Below are 21,603 nucleotides of genomic sequence, written 5' to 3'. Positions count from 1 at the left end.
ATTCGTTTCTGCTTATGTATATAGTGGATATAAATAGATAAAGAGAGGGCTTTTTTTCATCTGGGAGGCAGACTTTTTTTAACCTCAGCTGGATAATCTTGTTAAGTGGATGTAATTAAAAGTTAAATTAATCCGTGTCCTCCCCTTGGCTTTGTCTGGGGTGGGGGTGGGGTTCTCAAGGAAGCAGCAAGTTGGCTCTGCCTGGCTCTAACCCCTCTCTGGGAAACGCTGGGTGCTGCTGCAGGAGGAGACGGTGCATGCCAGGGGAGCTGCTTTGAGGAGCAGCACACATGTGTTAATAGGAGGGAGGGGGCATGTCCAGATTTCCATCATGAGAGTGTCACCCTGGCTGCTGAGTGGGAGCTGCAGTTAATTCAGGAAACTGTCTGGGGGCTGGTTCACGTAAGAAGTGATGGTTTCAGTTCAGTTCAGTCACTCAGTTGTGTCTGACCCTTTGCAACTCCGTGGACTGCAGCACACCAGCTTTTCCTGTCCTTCACCATCTCCCAGAATTTGCTCAAACTCATGTCCATTGAGTCGGTGATGCCATCCAACTATCTTATCCTCTGTTGCCCCCTTCTCCTCTTGCCTTCAATCTTTCCCAGCATCAGGGTCTTTTCCAATGAGTCAGTTCTTCACATCAGGTGGCCAAAATATTGGAGCTTCAGCTCCAGCATCAATCCTTCCAATGAACATTCAGGACTAATTTCCTTTAGGATCGACTGGTGTGATCTCCTCGCTGTCCAAGGGACTCTCAAAGAGTCTTCTCCAACACCACAGTTCAAAAGCATCAATTCTTCGGCTTTCAGCTTTCTTTATGGTCCAACTCTCACATCCATACATGACTTCTGGAAAAACCATAGCTTTGACTTTATTGCAGCCATGAAATTAAAAGATGCTTACTCCTTGGAAGGAAAGTTATGACCAACCTAGACAGCATATTAAAAAGCAGAGACATTACTTTGTCAACAAATGTCCGTCTAGTCAAGGCTATGGTTTTTCCAGTAGTCATGTATGGATGTGAGAGTTGGACTATAAAGAAAGCTGAGTGCAGAAGAATTGATGCTTTTGAACTGTAATGTTGGAGAAGACTCTTGAGAGTCCCTTGGACTGCAAGGAGATCCAACCAGTCAATCCTAAAGGAAATCAGTCCTGGGTGTTCATTGGAAGGACTGATGTTGAAGCTGAAACTTCAATATTTTGGCCACCGAATGCAAAGAGCTGACTCATTTGAAAAGACCCTGATGTTGGGAAAGATTGAAGGCAGGAGAAGAAGGGGGCGACAGAGGATGAGATGGTTCAATGGCATCACCGACTCAGTGGACATGAGTTTGGGTAAACTCCGGGAGTTGGTGATGGACAGGGAGGCCTGGCGTGCTGCGGTTCATGGGGTCTCAAAGAGTTGGACACGACTGAACAACTGAACTGAACTGAACTGAACTGACTTTATGGACCTTTGTCAGTAAAGTAATATCTCTGCTTTTTAATATGCTGTCTATGCTGGTCATAGCTTTTCTTCCAAGGAGCAAACGTCTTTTAATTTCATGGCTGCAGTCACCATCTGCAGTGATTTTGGAGCCCAAGAAAATAAAATCTGTCACTCTTTCCATTGTTAACCAATCTATTTGCCATGAAGTGATGGGACTGGATGCCATGATCTTCATTTTTTGAATGTTGAGTTTTAAGCCAGTTTTTTTCACTCTCCTCTTTCACTTTCATCAAGAGGCTCTTTAGTTCCTCTTCACTTTCTGCCATAAGGGTGGTGTCATCTGCATATCTGAGGTTATTGATATTTCTCCTAGCAATCTTGATTCTAGCTTGTCCTTCATCCAGCCCAGTATTTCACTTGATGTGCTCTGCATACAAGTTAAATAAGCAAGGTGACAACATACAGCCTGATGTACTCCTTCACCAATTTGGAACCAGCCCGTTGCTCCATGTCCAGTTTTAACGGTTACTTCTTGACCTGCATACAGATTTCTCAGAAGGCAGGTCAGGTGGTCTGGTTTTCCCACCTCTTTAAAAATTTTCCACAGTTTGTTGTGATCCACAAAGTCAAAGGCTTTAGCATAGTCAATGAAGCAGATGTTCTTCTGGAATTCTCTTGCTTTTTCTATGATCCAACAGATGTTGGCAATTTGATCTCTGGTTCCTCTGTCTTTTCTAAATCCAGCTTAAACATCTGGAAGTTCACGGTTCACGTACTGTTGAAGCCTGACTTGGAGAATTTTGAGCATTACTTTACTAGCATGTGAGATGAGTGCAATTGTGCAGTAGTTTGGACATTCTTTGGCATTGCCTTTCTTTGGGATTGGAATGAAAACTGACCTTTTCCAGTCCTGTGGCCACTGCTAAGAAGTGATAGTTTAGGAGCCAGATAAGCAACATGTTACATAGAGGTAGACAGAAGTAGATGATGCCAGAGGCATTCTGGAAGCCAAATTGGCAGAATCGATGATGGACATGATGTGAAACAGGGAAGGCCAGGGTGGCCCCCAGGTGACCTGCTCACTTGGCTGGGTGATGGCTCCATTTATTGAAATGGATCTGCTGAGGTAGGACCAGGAGCCTTGAGCATGTTGGGTTGGAGGAGAGAAGAGGCTGGTTGAGTTGGCCTGACTCTCAGAGACTTCAGCTGCAGGTGCCAAGTCCAGCATCCCTGGGATGCAGGTGGTGACTGCAGTCAGAGTGGTGATGGAGAAGCTCAAGGAAAAGGTAAAGGGTAAGAAGAGAAAGGGGGCGGATTGAGCCCTGGGGCACCCACTAGAAGAGGCTGGAGCTGTAAGAGGGATGGAGAAGGAAGGCTGGAGTCACAAGAGGAGGACCAGGAGCATGTGGGGCCAGCCCAGGAGGCCTGAGGGTCTGCTCAACAGACTGCCATTTTGCTGAGAGATCAAGAAAGACAAGGCTGACAGAGACCATGTGATAATTCAGTTGAGGAAGAGTTTATGGCTGGAGGAAAAGGAACAGGTCTTTGCAGGCACGGGCAAGCATATCATGGACCTGGAGGACTCTCTTCTTGACCTGAGATAGATATGTGATGGGGAGCCATGGGGGAGGCAGGGGTGAAAAGGCGGGTTGGCACCAGGTGTCAGCAGCCTCAGGCACCAGGTGAAGAGGTCTGAACCTTCCCCAAGCCTGCAGGCTGCTGTCAGGTATGTGACAGGGTCAGGTTTGCAGTGAAGCAGACCCATCTGGCCACACGTTGGGGCCAGACTCCTGGAGGGGCTCCAGGTCTGGAGCAAGTTCAGAGGCTGCAGAGAGTTCTGGGGAGAGAAGGGGCCCTTTGCCAGGTGGTGAGGAACAAACAGGTACAAAGGTGCTGAGGAGGGAGAACAGATAGAAGCCAGGAGCACAGTTTGGGGAGGATGAGGGAGGGCACAAGTGAGGATGCCCAGAAGTTCTGAGTCTGGGGCCCTGGATCAGTATCATTGGCTGAACCAGGAGGTATGGGGGAAGGGGACTTTCTTGGTCTTATATCTTTAGTTTGCTTGTCTCCTAGCATAGGTAACCAGGCGGTGATATCTGGAAGGGACCAGGGGATGCTGGACTGGACACCTGGAAGTAGGAGTTCTTGCAAGACAGATGGGGGATGGAGCCAGGGCACAGAGAAGAAGGTCCAGGCATGTGTCACTGGGAAGAGGGGTGCAAATGGGAGGGAAGCCTGGAGAGCCACTTAGGCTGAGTGGGCAGTTAGGGAGCAGGGAGAGCCCCGGAGAGGCTCTCTCCAAGAAGCCTTACGGGGAACCCTTCCTGTGTGTATGTCACTTCAGTCATGTCCGACTCTGTGACCCCATGAACTATAGCCCGCCAGGTTCCTCTGTCCATAGGGATTCTCCATGCAAGTATACTGGAGTGGGTTGCCATGCCCTCCTCCAGGGGATCTTTCCAACCCAGGGATCGAACCCAGGTCTCCTGCATTTCAGACGGATTCTTTACCATCTGAGCCACCAGGGAAGCCCAAGAATATTGGAGTGGGTAGCTTAATCCTTCTCTAGGTGATCTTCCCGACCCAGGAATCAAACCAGGGTCTCCTGCATTGCAGGTGGATTCTTTACCAGCTGAAATACCCAGAAAGCCAACTCTACTCCCTTGTTTCTACAAACCAGATGTCCTCCACGTGAGGCAGGGTTTGTGAGCCTCCCCCAACACGCATATCCATGGAAGCAAACATACATTCAGCACTGAACAACCACTGACTTCCCCTGATGGCTTGTCCACTGCATCTCAAGATCTGCTAGTTGAACAGTCCTCGTAAGGGCCTCCTCCTACAATGAAAGTCATTTTTGTTATTACTACTTAAAGTCTTGACCAATAGCCTCAGGACCTTAGGAATGTGCACATGAATGCACTCACAAATGACCGTGTTCTCCGTCCATCTCAGGAAAGGCTTTCAGTGTGGCAGAAGACAGAGGCTGCTGCCTCTTGTGAGGTCACTAAGTTGTGTCTGACTTTTGCAACCCCATGGACTGTAGCCCACCAGGCTCCTCTGTCTGTGGGATTTTCCAGGCAAGAATACTGGAGTGGTCTGCATTTCCTTCTCCAGGGGATCTTTCTGACACAGGGATCAAACCCACATCTCCTGGTTGTCAGGCAGATTCTTTACCACTGAGCCACCAGGGAAGCCCCTCAAGACAGAGTCTATCTATTACTAAATAGACCCAACTGTCCATATAGGCACAATCCGCAAATTAGCTGCTTGTCAATGAAGGTCAGTTGCAGGCAGGTGCTCGCCGGGACATGGGTCTGATAGAAGTTCAGGTTCACTTTTTACTTCTGAGGCCGATTCCAATGGAAGACTGAAATTGGTAAAACTAGCAGAGATGTGTTAAGCCCAAAAGGTAATTGCTGAGCAGTGATAGTCCTTTAGAGGTGGTTCTGGCAGCGGCAATCAAGCCAAGCCGGCAGCCTCTAAGCTGCACCAAGCACTGAGTCTTCCCTCGCCCTCAGGGGAGTACTTCGGCATCACCCTTTACAACCTGAGGCTGGCAGGTACTAAGAGGACCCAAGATTTGCTTGAATCAGGTGAGCTAGGGGGCACAAAGTAGCAAAAGTGACTGTCATGCGAGGAGACAGTTTTATACTCGTAGTCCCCTAGAAACACAGGAGGCGTGCCACGTAGGCCACGTGGGCAGCACCAGGACGGATCAGAGGCAGAGGGAATGGGAATATGTGGGCAAGAGCCTGAGCTGTGGTTTCCAAGGGAACAGACAGGTGTGACAGGGTGAGCAGGATCAGGATGGGCTGGTTGAGTCATTTCAGTGGGTTCCAGGCAGACAGGCTGTCCCAAGCATCCGATACCTGGCCCTGTGGTGGTTAGGGCCGGTGGACAGTGGCCTGGAGAGTGAGAGCCCGGTAGAGGACTTGGGGGTGTGGGCTCTGGGTTGGTTGGGTTGTACATGAAAGATGGGCACGGAGTGTTGTCTGCCATCTCTAGGAATTAGCCAGCAGTGGGAGGGGCAGTCCCTCCAAAGTTGGCAGTGCCCCAGTGTCAAAGCATCAAGATACAGAAAATGAGAGATGTGGTTATGCAGCAGGATTGGAATAGGGCCTCCTGAGACATGCTGAATAGAAGGAGGGGGTGCAGAGTGGGCTCTGATTTTTCTCACAGCTCAGCAGCCCCCCCTGCCCCCAACCTGCAGCCCAAGCACATGTGTGTGACTTTAAAGACCTAAGCACTCCTTGGCCACCAGCACTCCAGCAGGCAGTGGTTGGCTGTGCCCAAGGTCCCAGGCTTCACGGCCCTTCCAGCAGTGGTTTGCTGGGCTTGGTGGTTTAGAGGTCTCCGGAGTCCTTTGTCAGGGGCAGAAAGGGGCAGGCCTGCAATGTTGCTGACCCAGGGGCGGGGACCTTGCCATGGCCAAGCTGGCAGGAAGATCCTCCTTGGCCTTCAGGTGGCAGGTCCCAGCTCAGACATAGGACCTGGCCAGCAGGGGGTCGGCAGTGGGCACAGTCCCCCAGGGGGCCTGGCAAGCCCTCAGAGCTCTGAGACTAGAGACGGAACTCTGAAGGTTGGACCTTGCTGGTTACTGAGGCCGGACTCTGAACCCTCTGCATATCAACACCCATCACTCCCCTCCAGCCTCGTTTCCCAAAGAAAGTGACAGTGACGCCTCTGCCACCCAGGACCACCAGCCACTGTAGGTGCACCAGCTTCCCTGCCTGCATCCAGGGACAAAGGCACCCACCTGTCAGCTTGTGGGATGACTTGTGATGAGTTTGTGCAGAGGGCTCCCTAGCCCACGAAGAACACAGTGCAGACTCATGACCTCATCACGGGGGTGAAATCCTCCCCAGTAATGGTCCAGGCGTCATGCTGAAGCCTGTTCTCCTTTATTCCTTACAAAGGCACCAGGAGGGCAGCTCTGTTGCCTCCTCACTTTACAGACGAGTAAACTGAGGCACCCAGAGGCACTAGCCAAAGATTTCACCACCATCCCAGGTGGGACTGGATGGTGGATTAACTTCTGACATAAGCACCCAGCACAACCAAGGTCTCCCTTCCATTTGGGGAGCAGGAAAAAGCTGCAGACACCCCATCCCAGGTGGCTCAGTTGTAAAGAACCCACCTGCCAATGCAGGAGACTTAAGAGACTCAGGTTCGATCCCTAGGTTGGGAAGATCCCCTGGAGAAGGAAATGGCAACCCACTCTAGTATTCTTGCCTGGAGAATCCCATGGACAGAGGAGCCTGGCAGGCTACAGTCCATGGGGTTGCAAAGAGTAAGACACGACTGAGCGGCTGAGCACACACCCCATCCCAAGATTTTTCCTAAAATGGGCATCTCTGCCTGGGTTTTCTCTATTTCTTCAACCGATTATCTAGTAGTTGTGTCAACATCAAACAGTCTGGTTCTGTTCTCTGCACATCCTCCTGGTGGCATTTACAGGCTAGTGGAGGAGGATGGGGCTAGCTGCACTTCCCAGCTTGGAACTGGGACATAGCCTGGACCCCACCTGGCTACCATGATCTGTACAGACAGCTGCCCTGCTGCCCAGCTCCCAGCCCTCTCAGCTGAGTCTCTACTTTTATTTTATAAGTAGGTTGATCGAGATAGATTTCTGAAAATCTTAGAGGAATGAACAGGTTGGTTTCTTAGGGGATTTGCTCAGGAAATGAGATTTTGCCTGTCTCCCAGAGGAGAAAGGATATGTCTAAATTATTGATAGAGAAACATGCTCATCTAAGAAGCTAGTATAGCAGACCGTCTGCGTGCTGATTGGTGCTGTCTGTCCTGTGTATTAACTCAACTCCTCCGCCCTCTCCATCACCCTCCCCACCCCCAACCCATGCTGCTCAGGGCACAGGTGGTCAGCATCCCACCCACGCTTCTGTAGAGGGGCCCTGTCCTCCGGCCAGACCTGGCATGCCAAGGAAAGGCAGAAGTACATCGTCAGGTTTCCACAGAGCACCTACAAGGAGACACAACCCCACTGTGATTTTGAACACCGCCCTGGCTGACTCTCTGTGCTCAGAGGCCTCTGGCTTTTAAAGAAACATAAGGGACCAGAGCCAAGTGGAGACTGGGACGGCCGCCCAGACTTGGCCATCACTGAACTCCATTTCAGCCGAGTGTTGAAGAGAACGTGGCAGCCCCTAGCTCCCTGGGGAATGGCTCAGAGGGGGCCCTCTACCTTCATTAGAAAGAACGGCCTCCTCAGCGTAATCAGAACCCAGCCTCAGAACCCGGTAACCAGAGCCCTGTAGTCAGAACCCACTGGAAGTGACCAGGAAACCAGGCAGTCAAAGGTGTCCTTGCCTCCACGGTCGAGCTGTACACATCCGTGCCCCTCCCGCCTGGATTCGTTGCATGTTTGTTGAGTGAATGAATGAACGGAGTTGGAGACAGCAGAGCTGTAAAGCTGAGTGCTCTTCAGCGGGTAGAGAAGCTGGTGCGGCATCAAGGACAGCTTGGAGAATGCACAATGGCGATCGCTCTTAGCTGGTATCCCCATTGTGTCCCATAGATGGGTTTGCATCCATTTTTAAAACCACACTAAATAAAATGGAAATGTGTCAATAGGTAGAAGTCAAGATCAAAGAACAGAAAAAGAGAAATAGAACAGAAAAAGCTGCCTGTGGGGCTTTGAAATACAACTGGCAAGGTTGAGCCACATTTTTTTTTTTCTGAACTTGCTAACAGCCAAAGAACAGAGGAAAATATGGCTGATACTATGATTCTCGCTGTTTTTAAAAGTGGCTCAACATGTTGATCGACAGATGAATGAACAAAATGTGGTCTATCCACATAATGGAATATTAGTCAGCCTTTAAAAGGTATAAAATTCTGACACCTGCTGCCACGTGGAGGAACTATAAGGACACTGCGCTCAGTGAGATGAATCAGTCCCAGAAGGGCAAATTCGGTGTGATTCCACTCATTTGAGGTCCCTGGAGGAGTCACATTCACAGAGACGGGAAGTAGCATGGAAGTGTTCTGGAGCTGGGGGAGGGCTGGGGAGTTAGTGTTTAATGGGGACAGAGTTTCAGTTTAGGAGGATGAAGAAGGTCTGCAGATGGACAGTGGTGATGATTGTACAATGGTGTGAGCATATTTCTGTCTGAGTAGTACACCTAAAAATGGCTAAAATGGTAAAAAAAAAAAAAAATTGTTGCATATATTTTACCACAATAAAAAAGTCAAACAAAACTCAAAAAAACCCCAAACAAATTAAAAAGTGGATTCAAAGTACCCCTCAAGGGAACGACGGTTTTCCTGGAGTCTTTCAGTCTGAAAGCTGTTTCTCGGGATCCGATTGCCAGACACCAGCCTACTGGATGTGCAGTGTCCGGCTCCTTGGACCATGGCCTCCCCTCTAGCTGGCATTAGAAAGAACAGCTCTTTGGAGGGGCGAGCATTGGAGAGTGGGCGTGGTCAGAATGACGTCACGGAGGGCCAGTGAGCAGGAGGAAATGCGCTGCTGGGGCTGGATCGAGGCTGCACAGGCCAGGATGAGACGGGTGCAGCAAGGGTGGGGGCAAAGGTCCAGATCATTCTAAGATGTTTGGAGGAGGCGAGATTAGTGCCCTGGAGCTGCTGTGACACATTTCCACAAACTATGAGGCTTACAACTCCCAGAATTATTCTCTCACACTCCTGGAGGCCAGAAGCCTGAAATAAAGCTGTCAGCAGGTCCACCATCTCTCTGAAGGCCCTAGGGGCGGGTCCTTCCTGCCTCTTTCAGCTTTTGAAGCTCAGGCTCGGCTTGGCCTGTGGCCACATCACTCCAGGTGCTGCCTCTCGTCACATGGCCTTTCTGAGCCTGTGTCTGCTCCTTTTCTGGTCCTTATACGGACACTCTCATTGGACTTAAGACCTACTAATCCAGGATGCTCTTATCTCCACCCTTAACTAGCTGAATCTGCAAAGACCCTCTCTCCCATTCTGAGGTTCCAGAGGGACACGCATTTCTGGGGGTACCATTCTACCCAGTGCAGCTGGCATCTTGTCCATGGGCTGATGGCCAGGTGGGTTGTATGGAACCCACCGCTGGGCTCTGAGCAATAGGGGCTGTGTTAGAAAGCTCTTCAGGGAGGAGAGACCACACCCCCACCCCTGCCTTTCCTCTCTGACTTTGTTCTTGAGTGGTTTCTGTGTCCACAGTGGAGTGTCTGGTCCCTCCCTCACTGGCACCCCCCACCATCTGCTATCCACTTGGCGGCACTGGGCATTCTGTTCCTTCAAGCCATGTCCACCTTGGGAAAATTGCCCCCGGCCGACCCCAGTGCAGGAGGGTGACATGCGGTAGGGCTGCTGGACAGCTCAGATGCTGGCAGTGCCGCCGGGCCTTTGACCAGTGGGCTCCCTTGGGCCCCAGGTCCATGCTGAGTTCAGCTAACATGGGGTCCTCCCCTCTAGCTGCCTGCTGACCTCATCCCACCAGACAGAGCCTCCTATACTACAGGAGTGATTGACAGCTTCCAGGGCTGCTGGCAAAGGCCAGGGCAGCTCAGGGGCCATGAGGCTGGGCCAGGCGGGGATCCAGAAGCTCCAGAGTTTGCAAAGTCCAACACAGCCAGGAGAGCCAGCTGGTCACAGAAGGGCAGAGAAGGGATGGCCAGGGAGTCACAAGCAGACAGAAGGGTTTGGCAGCCATTGGGCACCAGAGCCACATGCACCGCAGTGGGTGGCTGGACATTCCCCACCTTCTGCCCGCACACTCGGTGGATGTCAGCTGTGCAGTTACTGCTGCAAGGCCCACGGGGCCGCCCTGCAGGCAGAGAGCTAGATGGGCTTGCCTGCTCCCTGCCCCCTGGAGCAGGACTAAAGCCTTGGAGGGACTTGAAGGGGGGACTCTGGCTGAGGGAGGTCCCTGAGCCCTGCCTGGTCTTTTTAGGAGAGGGGTCTGGGCTGCTGCCAGAACAGAGTAAGCTCCTTCCTGCCCAGCCGCTCTGAGGGGCCCAAAGGGGGTGGCTCGTCCCCTGCTGTGCTGTGTTCCGTGTGCTCAGAATCCCAGACAACCTTGTATCCACTCTGATGACCAGAACCTGCTAGAACACCTCAGACTCCCTTGCAGTGCCTCGGGGTCTCTGAGCCATGAGCCTGCAGCCCTCCTCATCCCTCCCCAGCCCTTCCCTCCCCTCCTCCCCTCCTCCCCTCTACCCTCCCCTCCTCTTTTGTCCTCTCCTCTTCTCTCCAAAGGTGAATTTCTTTTCATAAAGGTAAAGAAGAAACAACCTTTAAATTGAGGTAGCTCTGGCGTTGTGATGGACCATCATCAGAAGTCGTGTTTAAGCCACCCACGGTTAATTTTTTATTTATAAAATTGCACCATTCACCTCCAGTTCCCCTTAGAGAGCACAATATGGGCTATTTAATAAAATCCAAAGTAATACAACAAGAGTAGCAGTGGACAGGCAGTGTTTTTAACGTTGCCTCTGTACCGTCCACCTGGCCTTGCCCCTCCCTAGAAGGTTGAGGTGATGGGAGGGCCCCAGGCTCTCTGAGCAGGGACTCTTAACAAGCAGCGTGACCAGTGTGGGCAAGGGGCCCCCAAGATCCTTCCTGGGCTGGCGACTGCACTGCAGCAGCTTGTATGACGCCAGATAAATCTGCTCTGATCATAAACAAGAGGCCAGCCCCAGCGCTGCACATTTGGGAAAACACAGAGAGAAAAAAGCAAAGGAAAGCATGGATGCTGGGGAGCTGAGTGCCATGGACTAAACATTTGTTTCCCCCCACCCCCCGCCCCGCCCCTAATTCGCAGGTTGATGCCTTAACCCTCGCTGTGATGGTGTACGGAGGTGGGGTCTTTGGGAGGTGATTAGGGTGGGATGAGGTCAGGAGGGTGGGGTCCCAGGATGGAATTACTGCTTCATTAGTGTCTTTCTCATCAGAAGCGGCACCACAGCTCTTTCCCCATCCATGCAAGGACACAGCAGGAAGGCAGCCAACTGCAAGTGGGGAAGCGGGCCCTCACCAGACCCCAACCACGCTGGCACCCATTTGCAGACTTCCAGCCTCCAGAACCATTTAAGCACCCCCCCAAGCTGCGGTGTTTTATTATGCAGCCCAAGCTGACTCAGACACCCAAGCTTCCTCTTTCAGAAATGGGTCTCTACTGTCACCAGTAGCTTCCTCATCGCCTTCAGCGTCAACAAGCTCTTCCTCTCTCAAACACTCCCGCCAGGACAGGCCATTTTCTCTTTGTCCCGGAATGCAGGCATCTGTGGCCAACTTGGTTATTCTTAACGGTTGAGCTAAGAACACAGGTGTTCCAGTATGATGGATTCTATAAACCCTCTCCCCGCTAAACGTACAGGAGGGTGTGGTGAGGTAGCTGGGACTTAAAGTGAAATGGACCTGGATAAACATTTGAGCATCCTTTTTCTTATCTGGAAATTGGGGATAATAATGCCTAACTCGTGGGCTGATATGAGGCTTGACATGTATACTCAGTGTTTAGCACAGGATAAATGCTTGATAAACAAGAGCCAAGATGACTACTGGTAAACTGACTTTAGCAAATAGTTGAAGTCACAGTCAGTCATAATTCCATGTTCTGCTCTCGCCATACCGTTCTCCTCCTGCCCCATAGTCAAGAGACGTGGCACCTGGCTGGGGCAGGAGTGAGGCGGTCCAGGGTACACCACGGGAGAGTCACCTGTGGGCGGGTCTGGACCACATCGGAAGGGAATCTTTCCTGGCAGGTTGTATTGCATGATGCACACTAACAATGGGTTTAAAACAAACTTCTTTGAAGTATAGTTGAATTACAGTGTTGTAGTAATTTCCACTGTACAGCAAAGTGACTCAGTTACACATATATTTTCTTTTTCATATACTTTTCCATTCTGGTTTGTCATAGGGTATTGACTAGAGCTCCTTGTGCTATACAGCAGGACTTTATTATTTATCCATCCTAGATATTCTAGTTTGCATCTGCTAATCCCAAGCTCCCAACCCTTCCCTCCTCCACCCTCACCCACTTGGCAACTACAAGTCTGTTCTCTTTGTCTGTGAATGTTTCATGGGTATGTTCATTTGTATCATATTTTAAATTCCACATGTAAGTGATATTATATGGTATTTGTCTTCCTTTGTCTGACTTACTTCACTTAATATGATAATCTCTAGGTCCATCCACATCCTGCAATGGCATTATTTCATTCCTTTTTATGGGTGAGTAATGTTCCAGTGTGTGTATGTGTGTGTGTGTGTGCCACATCCTCTTTATCCATCTGTTGATGGACATTTAATTTGTTACCCTGTCTTGCTGTTGCTAAGTCACTTCAGTCCTGTCCGACTCTGTGTGACCCCATAGACAGCAGCCCACCAGGCTCCCCCATCCCTGGGATTCTCCAGGCAAGAACACTGGAGTGGGTTGCCATTTCCTTTTCCAGTGCATGAAAGTGAAAAGTGAAAGGGAAGTCGCTCAGTCGTGTCTGACTCCCAGCGACCCCATGGACTGCAGCCCACCAGGCTCCTCCATCTTGGCTATTGCAAATAGGACTGTTACGAACATAGGGGTGCAGGACGTGTATTCTTTTCATCCCGAAGGTGATACAAGTAAATTAATTTCTTTAAAAATCCACTGATTTATGGACAGAAGAGAACACAGGTTAAAGGGAATGACATCTTTCATTTGAATGGAGTTGAATAAAGACAGATACTAATGCTGTTAAGGAGAATTGTAGAGAAAAGCCCAAGAGGAACTCGGCATTGGAGGGGGACGGGGGTGAGGGTGGCAAGTTAAGCTGTGAACTAATGGAATCTGGGGTGAAGGAGAACTGAGCGGGGAGACCATGAGGAATGGTCCCCATGGGGGTGAGTGTCCCTTTATGATGGGATCCCCAGGAGCAAATATCACTCTAGAAGGACCCAGGCCTGCTTCTCAAAATGGTCATCTGGTCATGATCCCTCATGGCAGACACTTGCCTGCTGGTTCATTCATTCATTCCTTCACCAAACATCTACTGCCTCCATCTCTCTGTATTGGCCCTGTGCCAGGCTCTGGGGCCTCTGAGATATGGCCTCTGCGGGGTGGTGTTTGGGTCACAGCCTAGTGAGTGGGTGCCACACGGAGGGGACTTCCTGCCCCAACAGACGGAAAGCAGCTCGGCTCTGCATAACTCCTTGCCATCAAGGAAGTCCACAGTTTGTAGCTCAGCAGACTTCACGCAGAGGCTGTAGCAGTGCAGGCTGGGCTGGGTGGAGACCCCCCGAGCTTCGTAAATACATCTTACTCTGTTTGGACTTTGCTAAAGAGTCTTTCCTCGGCTGTGCTTGGGAACTTCAGGGCTCCTGGTCTAATGAGCTGTGCTTCTCCACGAACCTGATCATGGTGGCAAAAATCTCCATAATTGATTATCCCGCTGGGCGGCTGAGAGCAGTGTTTGCTAACTGTGAGGCTGAGAGTCAGCCCCATGGTTCCTGACCCACCAGCACTCCCACGGGTGGATGTTGTCAGCAAGGCCCATCAATCAGGATGAGCCCCAGGCTCCTCCCTCCCACCTCTCACAGATGGGGTGGTGGGACAGGTGGGTGAGGTGAGAGAGTAGAGGGTAGGAGATGCTGGGGTGTGGAAGAGGGAAGGAGAAGCCAGTATTTGTCTCAGAAAGCAAGGCAAGCCCCATCGGAGTCAGCCCATCCCTGGCTGCTCACTCCAGGAGGGCAGCTGGGCCACAGCGGGGACGGGTCTGCACAGAGCCCACTTCCTTTCCTTCCAGGTAGCAATAACCTCCAGGGAGGCATAAGGAAAACCTTCATTACCTTGGAAATTCTGTACCCGGACAGCGGACCATGACGAGCAGGAGGCTCAGCCTGAAGCGCTAGGAGAACAGGCTGGACCCTCGTGTGAGGCATCAGGCTCACCAGGGCCTCCCAACTGTCCCTCTGGTTCTGGGTCTTTCAAAGTACAGAGGAGATGGACATGGGCCCCTGCCTCTGAGTCTTCTGACATGGACTGAATCATTGTAACCCCTGGATTCAAATGGCATGAAAGTGTTAGTTGCTCACTCATGTCTGACTCTTTGCGACCCCATGGACTGTCGCCCACCAGGCTCCTCTGTCCATGGGATTCTCCAGGCAAGAATACTGGAGTGGGTAGCCATTCCCTTCTCCAGGGGATCTTCCTGACCCAGGGATCGAATCCTGGTACTGCAGGCAGATTCTTCACTGTCTGAGCCATAGGGAAGCCCCTCAAAAGGCGTAGGTATCAGATATTTCCCTTTGGCCAAATGAGGCCCCTGATAACTGTGGAAACACTGGGTTTCCCTTGCGGCTCAGCTGGTAAAGAATCTGCCTGCAATGCGGGAGACCTGGGTTTGATCCCTGGATTGGGAAGATCTCCTGGAGAAGGGAAAGGCTACCTACTCCAGTATTCTGGCCTGGAGAATTCCATGGACTGTATAGTTCATGGAATATGTGCAAAGAGTGTGCACTCTTTGCAAATATGCAAACAGTCAGACAAGACTGAGTGACTTTCACTTTCAAGGAGTGACTCAGGACCTTAGGACCAGTGGAGGCTAGTAGGGTGAGGGTGGGGCTGCCTTGCCAACCTTGATCTGGGCTGATGTTCCCCAGAGACTGGGAATTCCAGGCCAGCAGATTCCCTGGCGCCTAGAGGAAATCTGTGGGTTGGACACAGTGGATAAAGGAGGGTGGTCATGGAAGTTGTTTGGGTAGAGGAGAGACTAGGGCAGGGAGGGATGAAGTGCCCCGTCTCACATCCTGGACCAGCCTGCGTTCTCCTGCCCTGCAGCCGCCTGCCCAGCAGAGCAGGCTCCTCCAATCCGACTCCCACAGGCTTGGCCCAGACCCATGCTCCAGCCAGTGCATATGTCTGCCCACTGGGGCTGGATGGATTGAATTAAATGGAACTAAATTGAATTGAACTGAGAGGAAAACTCACTTTAAGAAGAAAAAAAAAAGGAAAGAGTCAACAATAAGAAAATCCCCCAAATCAACTGAAGGCAGCGGCTGATGCAAGTTGATTGATTCAATCCGACTCATTTTGTAAGGACGCCTTCATTCGATGGTGCCTTCCAATCTCACCCAGTCACTTTGTGAGCTGCATGTGGGCACGTGCCAGAAAAGCCACTTTTGCCAGCTGGCTGGGGGTGGCAGGGATGCCAGTCAACACAGTGGCTGTTGGGGGGGCCACATCCGTGATGGCCACTTCGTTTGTGGCTCAAGTTCAGTCACACTTTGGCCCACAGCCATCCCTGCCGTGGCTGGTATCTGTGTGTGTGGGGACGGGGGGCGGGTGGGAACAGGTTTCCCATGAGATAGTGCCTTGTGATTTGCACAAACTCTTACCATGTGCCAAGCAAAATCTGTGCATTAAATGTTCCCCTTCCACTTTTAATTCTTACTTCCTGCAGAGCAGGGTGCCTCTTTCCATGGGTGGAAGTGCAGCACAGTGGAAACCTGCTGGGGAAACCCAGCCACCCCAGCTACTGGTGGTGCAGTCGCTTAACCGAGGGCACCTCAGTTTTTTCATCTGAAAAATGGGGGTGGTAAGAATGGTGCCTGCAGCTGGCACATAAAATGTACAGAATAAGTGACAGCAGCTCCCTGTTCTTCCTGGTGATTTCTTTTTTCTTTTCTTTTTCGTCTTTTTTAACACCATTCCTGGTGATATTGATGACGGTAATGACGGTGATTTTCTGCATTGTAAGAAAGAGGCCCAGTTGACTACCTTTTGATTCTGGAAGCTTTTCGGTTGTTTTTAACATGTTTATGTTAAGGGTTTTTTTTTTGTTTAAAGTACACACACAGTGTGGATAGGGGGATGCCGAGTGACTTCTTAATGAGTATGTGGTTTCCTTTCAGAGTGATGAAAAAGTTCTAGAACCAGATATGGTGTGTACAACAATGTGAATGCAGTTAATACCACTGAACTGTACACTTTAAAATGGTTAAAATGGTAAAATGTTATGTGTATTTTATCATGTGCAAGATATGTACATATACAGTTATGAAACATTACCAAAATCAATAAGGAAAATTTAAGTCCAGAGAAAACACATACGTTCATGCACAGACATGCACCCTCATTTCTAATCTCCAAAGTGCCCGATGAGAAAAGGGCGGGATCAGGAGTCCAGACACACGTGTGCAGCCCCCAGGCCCCCAGGACGGGCCCCTTGATATCTCGCATCCCAGGTTCCTGGGTTATAAAAGGAGCTAATACCTGGGCCCTGCCACTCCGCCACCAGCTCCGAGCTGCTCCTGCCGATGGAAGCTCCTGGAAGCAGCGCCTAATTCCAAACAGCACACAATGGTGGCTTCTGAAATCATGTGTTTGCTGGGATTTAGAACTGTCTTACTTCTCTTTAAGCAACAGCAGCAGCCCATCCACTTTTCCTTGTGTTCTCCTTTGACTACTGTTAAAATAGATTGGCAGGCCATGACTCTACACAGAGATGCACCTGGGGAGGCAGGGAGCCACAAAATCCCCTTTGAAGGTAACCTCAAAACCAGGTGGGGGTGGGGAAGAAGAGAAGAGGTACCTCAGAGTTTGCGGGAAAGGGAAGAAAGAGAGAAAACACAAAGGAGTGCCCCAGAGTTGCAGGGAAACATGAGTTTGGAAAATCTGGATGGCAGGCCCAGGGTGTTCTGTTTCCCTTTGTCTCTGCCTGTTAAATCAAATGCCGACTCCCAGCCCCGCCAGCGCACAGACAGCCGCGAGAGTTTAACCTGGGCAGGTTTCCTCGGCCTCCCAGGGAGATAATGCCTCCTTTTCCAGACTTGACTAGTCAATGGGCAAATCACAGCTAGCAACCAGATGTATGATGGCGACATTGATTCTAATTCTCTCCTCTTTCTTTCTTTCTCTCTTTTTCTTTTTCTTAGAGAGCCCACAGTGCCTCGGGAAAAATTGGCTGAATAAAAGGTAGAAAGACTTTCTCTTTTTTCCCCCTGAATAGTTTTTGGCAGATATGCGCATGTTGAACATCTTGGGAGCTGCTGACAGTGGGTGCTGGGGGGCTCTGAGTTTCCTATTTGCTCGAAGGAGGGGTTTGGTGGGGTCGAAGTGGGGTGGCTTATTTAGCTCTCTTCCCATGATGGGCCAGCCCAATATATACTGGGAAAGCAGGCCTGGGGAGCCAGGAGGGACATGAGAGAACAGGAGTTTGTTTAAAGGCGACGCTGCCTAGCAGCTCGGCGTGGCCGGGGAAGCTGCACTGGTTCCTTCCTCGTCCCTTCCCTTCACCTCCCCTTCTCCCACCCCAGGTACTCGGTGCCCAGCTGTCCACCCCCAGACTGCAGGTCTTCAGAACCCAGGGCAGCTCAGGCTCACTGGTCCAGGGTGTCCAACTCCCATCTGTGGCCTGGCCTCCTCGGGGAAGGGGCTCAGTTCCCAAAGCCAACCCCCATGGTGGAGGGGTGGGGAGCAGAGGGCGCTGGACATTTCTGACCTGAGCCCTGGGTCCTGTGTCCTGCCCACCCGCAGGTGCTCTCTCGTGTAGGCTCACTTGCAGACTTTTACTTTGGGGGAGGGGTAAGTTATTGTAAAGATAATGTGTATTTGTTGTGAACAAAATTAGAACACGCAGGTGTGCCATGTACTTGTCATCCTGGGTCCCAGGGGGCTTCTCCTCGCGGGCTCCTGGGTCTTGGCTGCAGGGCCCAGGATAGCCAAGCCTATCCACAGGGCAGAAACAGAAGTAAAGCTGTTGGTTGGGAGGAGTCTGAGGCCTTCCTGAGCCAAACACTGGAAATTTAGTGTGTTTTTTTTCCCCAAGCCCACGCTTGGCTCATCATGGACCAAATGGAGCTTGACTTGTCCAGGGAGTGTCTCCCAGATGTCATTCACCACAGGCCACAGGAGCTGTGTGGGGAGGACAAGTGGGCCCCGCTCACTAGCTTTCCATCAGGGGTCCTCTTCATGTGTCCCTGGATGATGCGTGACAGAGTCCCCAGGGAGTGACTGTCCTGGCTCTGTGAGTGCTCGATGCGTTTCTCCGTGGGAGGGGACAGAGAAAGTGGAGTCGGCCTTGCTCTCACTCTCTCACCAGAGTGTTGTAACCACAGAGAAGGCAGCTTCACACGGCAGCCTTCTTGCCAGGCCATCTTTATAAAATTGAGTCTCATTGTATGGGCAAGCATACAAACCAGTCTTCAGGTAAATTCGTCTGTGAGACAGAGAGTCCATTTGCACTCTAAGGATGATGTAGTGACCAGCTGGCTGGATTTTTGCACACTCAGTATTTTACTCAGCTTTACCAAAGTACAATGCATACACAATCAACTAGGTGTTTTCACAGTGTACAGTTTTACATTTTGACATGATTATACCCGGGACATCATCGCTACAGTCAAGACACCAAACACATCCATCACCCCCAGAACTTTCCTGGTGCTCTTTAATCTCTTCCTCTCACCTCTTCCCAATCCCCTTTTCCTAGGCAAGCACTGATCTGCCTTCTGTTGCCATAAAATGATCTGTTTTCCCTAGCACTTTATATAAATAGAATCGCGTCTTATGTCCTCTCTCTTTCGGTTTAGCCTCTTTCACCAACACAATTGTGTTGAGATTCATCCATGTGGTGGTGTGCACCCACAGCTCACCCTTCTTGTTGCTGAGAAGCATTCCATGTTATGAAAGCACCACGGTTTGTTTATCCATTTAGTCCTTGAAGGAGATGTGAGATGTTTCCAGTCTGGGGCTATTACAAATAAAGCTGCCAGGAGCGTTCATGACCAAGTCTTTGTACAAGCACCAGCTTGCTTTTCTCTGGGGTAAAAGACCAAGAATGAAATGACTGGCTCCTATGGGAAGTGCATGTTGAACTTTTTAAGTAAAGGCCAAACTCTCTTCCAAAGATGGCTGCAGCATTTCACATTCCCACCAGCCGTGTGTGAGGATCACAGATTTGTATGCTCACCGACACTCGGTGTTACCGGTCTTTATCCTTTTAACCACTCTAACAGGTGTGAAATGGTATTTGGCTGTGGTCCCATTGCATTGCCCTGATGACGAATGATGTTGATCATCTTTCATGTGATTATTTGACACCTGCATCTCCTTTGGTGAAGTGCCTGTTCAAATCTTTGCCTATATTTTTATTGGGTGGTTTTTTTTTTCTTTTTTATGTTTAATTGGAAGATAGTTGCTTTAAGATGTTGTGTTGGTTTCTGCGGTACAACAACACGAATCAGCCATAAGTAAACATATATCCCCTCCCTCTTGAGCCTTCCTCCCACCCCTCTAGGTTGTCACAGAGCACCCGGCTGAGCTCCCTGTGTTTTAATAGCAACCTCCCACCATCTACTTTACACATGGTAATATATATGTTTCAGTGCTACTCTCTCAACAGAGATGCAAATATAGAGAACAGACTTGTGGTTTGTTTTCTTATGGTTGAGTTTTGGGAGTTAGTTATATATTCTGAATATAAGTCCTTTATTGGACACCTGCTTTGCCAATATTTTTCTTCCCATTGGTCTGACTTTTCATTCTCTCTGTAGTGTCCCCGTGAAGAGCACACTTTTTCACTTGGATGAAGCCTAGTTTGCCAATGTGTTCTTCATAGATCATGCTGTATCCAAGATTTATTTAGCATGATCCAAAGTCACCAAGGTTTTTTCCTATACTTTCTTACAGACATTTTATAAGTTTCAGATACTCCATTAGGTCTGTGATTTATCTTGAGTTCATTTTTGTGTATAGTGGAAGGTGGATTGAAATTCATTTTTCTGCATGTGGATAGCCAGTGGATTCCGTATTGTTGTTGCTGTTGTTTAGTCTCTTAGTTAAGTCCAACTCTTTTGCGATCCCATGGACTGTAGCCTGGTAGCCTCCTGTGTCCATGGAATTTCCTAGGCAAGAATACTGGAGTGGATTGCCATTTCCTCCTCCAGGGATCTCATCAACCCAGGGACAGAACCCACGTCTCCTGCATTGGTAGGTGAATTCTTTACCAATAAGCCACCAGGGAAGCGCAGAATTCCATATTACGTATTTTAAAAACTGTCCTTTATCTGTTGAATTGTCTTCTCAGTTTGAAAAGAAATTAGTTGTCATATATGTGTGGGTCCACTTCTGGACTTAGTTGCATTGACCTGTTTGTCTACCTGAATGCCATACCATACTACCACGATTATTGTAGCTTTATATTAAGTCTGGAGATCAGGTAATGTTGGCCCTCCAACTTTGATTAGCTATTCTAGGTCCCTTACATTTAGAATCAGCATGTGAATTGTTTTTTTAATACCAACTGCGAATTTGAATGGGATTACATTGAATCTATAGATCAACTTGGAGGATCATTGAATCTCAATATTATCTCCTGACTCTTAAACAAGGTATGTCTCCCCAGTTAGTTGGGGCGCCTTTCTCTGATCTATGGTTTGTGGTTCAGTGTATGGGTCTTATATGTCTCTTGTCAGATTTACCCCCTGCTGCTGCTGCTGCTGCTAAGTCGCTTCAGTCGTGTCCGACTCTGTGCGACCCCATAGACAGCAGCCCACCAGGCTCCCCCATCCCTGGGATTCTCCAGGCAAGAACACTGGAGTGGGTTGCCATTTCTTTCTCCAATGCATGAAAGTGAAAAGTGGTATCACATATTTTTTTGTTATTTTAAATGGCATTTTTTATTTCCATTTCTGATTGTTGCTAGTGTATAAAAACAAAATTATGTTTTTTGATAGCAATCATGTATCCTGAAACCTTGCAAAACTCACCAGTTCTAGTAGCTTTTGTAGATTCAATCAGATTTTCTGCATATATGATCATGTTGTCTGTGAAGAAAGACAGTTTTGCTTCTACCCTTCCAATCTGGAGGCCTTGTATGTCTTTTCCTTGCCTTGTTTCACTGGCTAGAACCTCTGGTAGAACACTAAACAGAAGTGGTGAAAACAACCATTCTTGTTTTACACCTTGTGTTAAAAAGATAGTAAGCCTCTCACTGTTAAGTAGGATATTATCTGTAGGCTTTTCATAGGGCTCTTTCTATTTCTTGTTGCTCAGCCGTGTCCAACTCTTTGTGACCCCATGGACTGCAGCAAACCAGGCTTCCCTGTCCTTCACTGTCTCCTGGAGTTTGCTCACCTAGTTCCCTTCTATTGCTAGTTCATTGGAAAAATTTTTTCAGTTTTTTTTTTGTTAGAAACTGATGTTGACTGTTGTTAAATTCTTTTCCTGTGTCCATTGA

At 49.6% G+C, this 21,603-nt stretch overlaps 1 protein-coding gene across 12 annotated transcripts in view; it reads left to right on the top strand.

Annotated features, from left to right (window-relative positions):
- RBFOX3 (RNA binding fox-1 homolog 3) overlaps positions 1-21,603 on the top strand; it is a 440,759-nt gene that overhangs the window by 293,521 nt on the left and 125,635 nt on the right. For 11 of the 12 annotated variants that reach the window (XM_086356478.1, XM_086356477.1, XM_086356473.1 and 8 more), the window contains exon 4: positions 17,300-17,339. The exons of the other annotated variant lie outside the window; for it this stretch is intronic. The gene's annotated coding sequence lies outside the window, so the exon portion shown is untranslated. The remainder of the gene's footprint in view (positions 1-17,299; positions 17,340-21,603) is intronic. 12 annotated transcript variants of the gene reach the window in all.

The sequence above is a fragment of the Bos grunniens genome, chromosome 19 (genome assembly GCF_055505025.1).
Source record: "Bos grunniens cultivar Pamir isolate PY7600 chromosome 19, Bosgru_T2T1.0, whole genome shotgun sequence".
Classification (NCBI taxonomy): domain Eukaryota; kingdom Metazoa; phylum Chordata; class Mammalia; order Artiodactyla; family Bovidae; genus Bos; species Bos grunniens.
The sequence above is the reverse complement of the archived record's forward strand: the minus strand, read 5'-3'. Positions and strand labels throughout refer to the sequence as shown.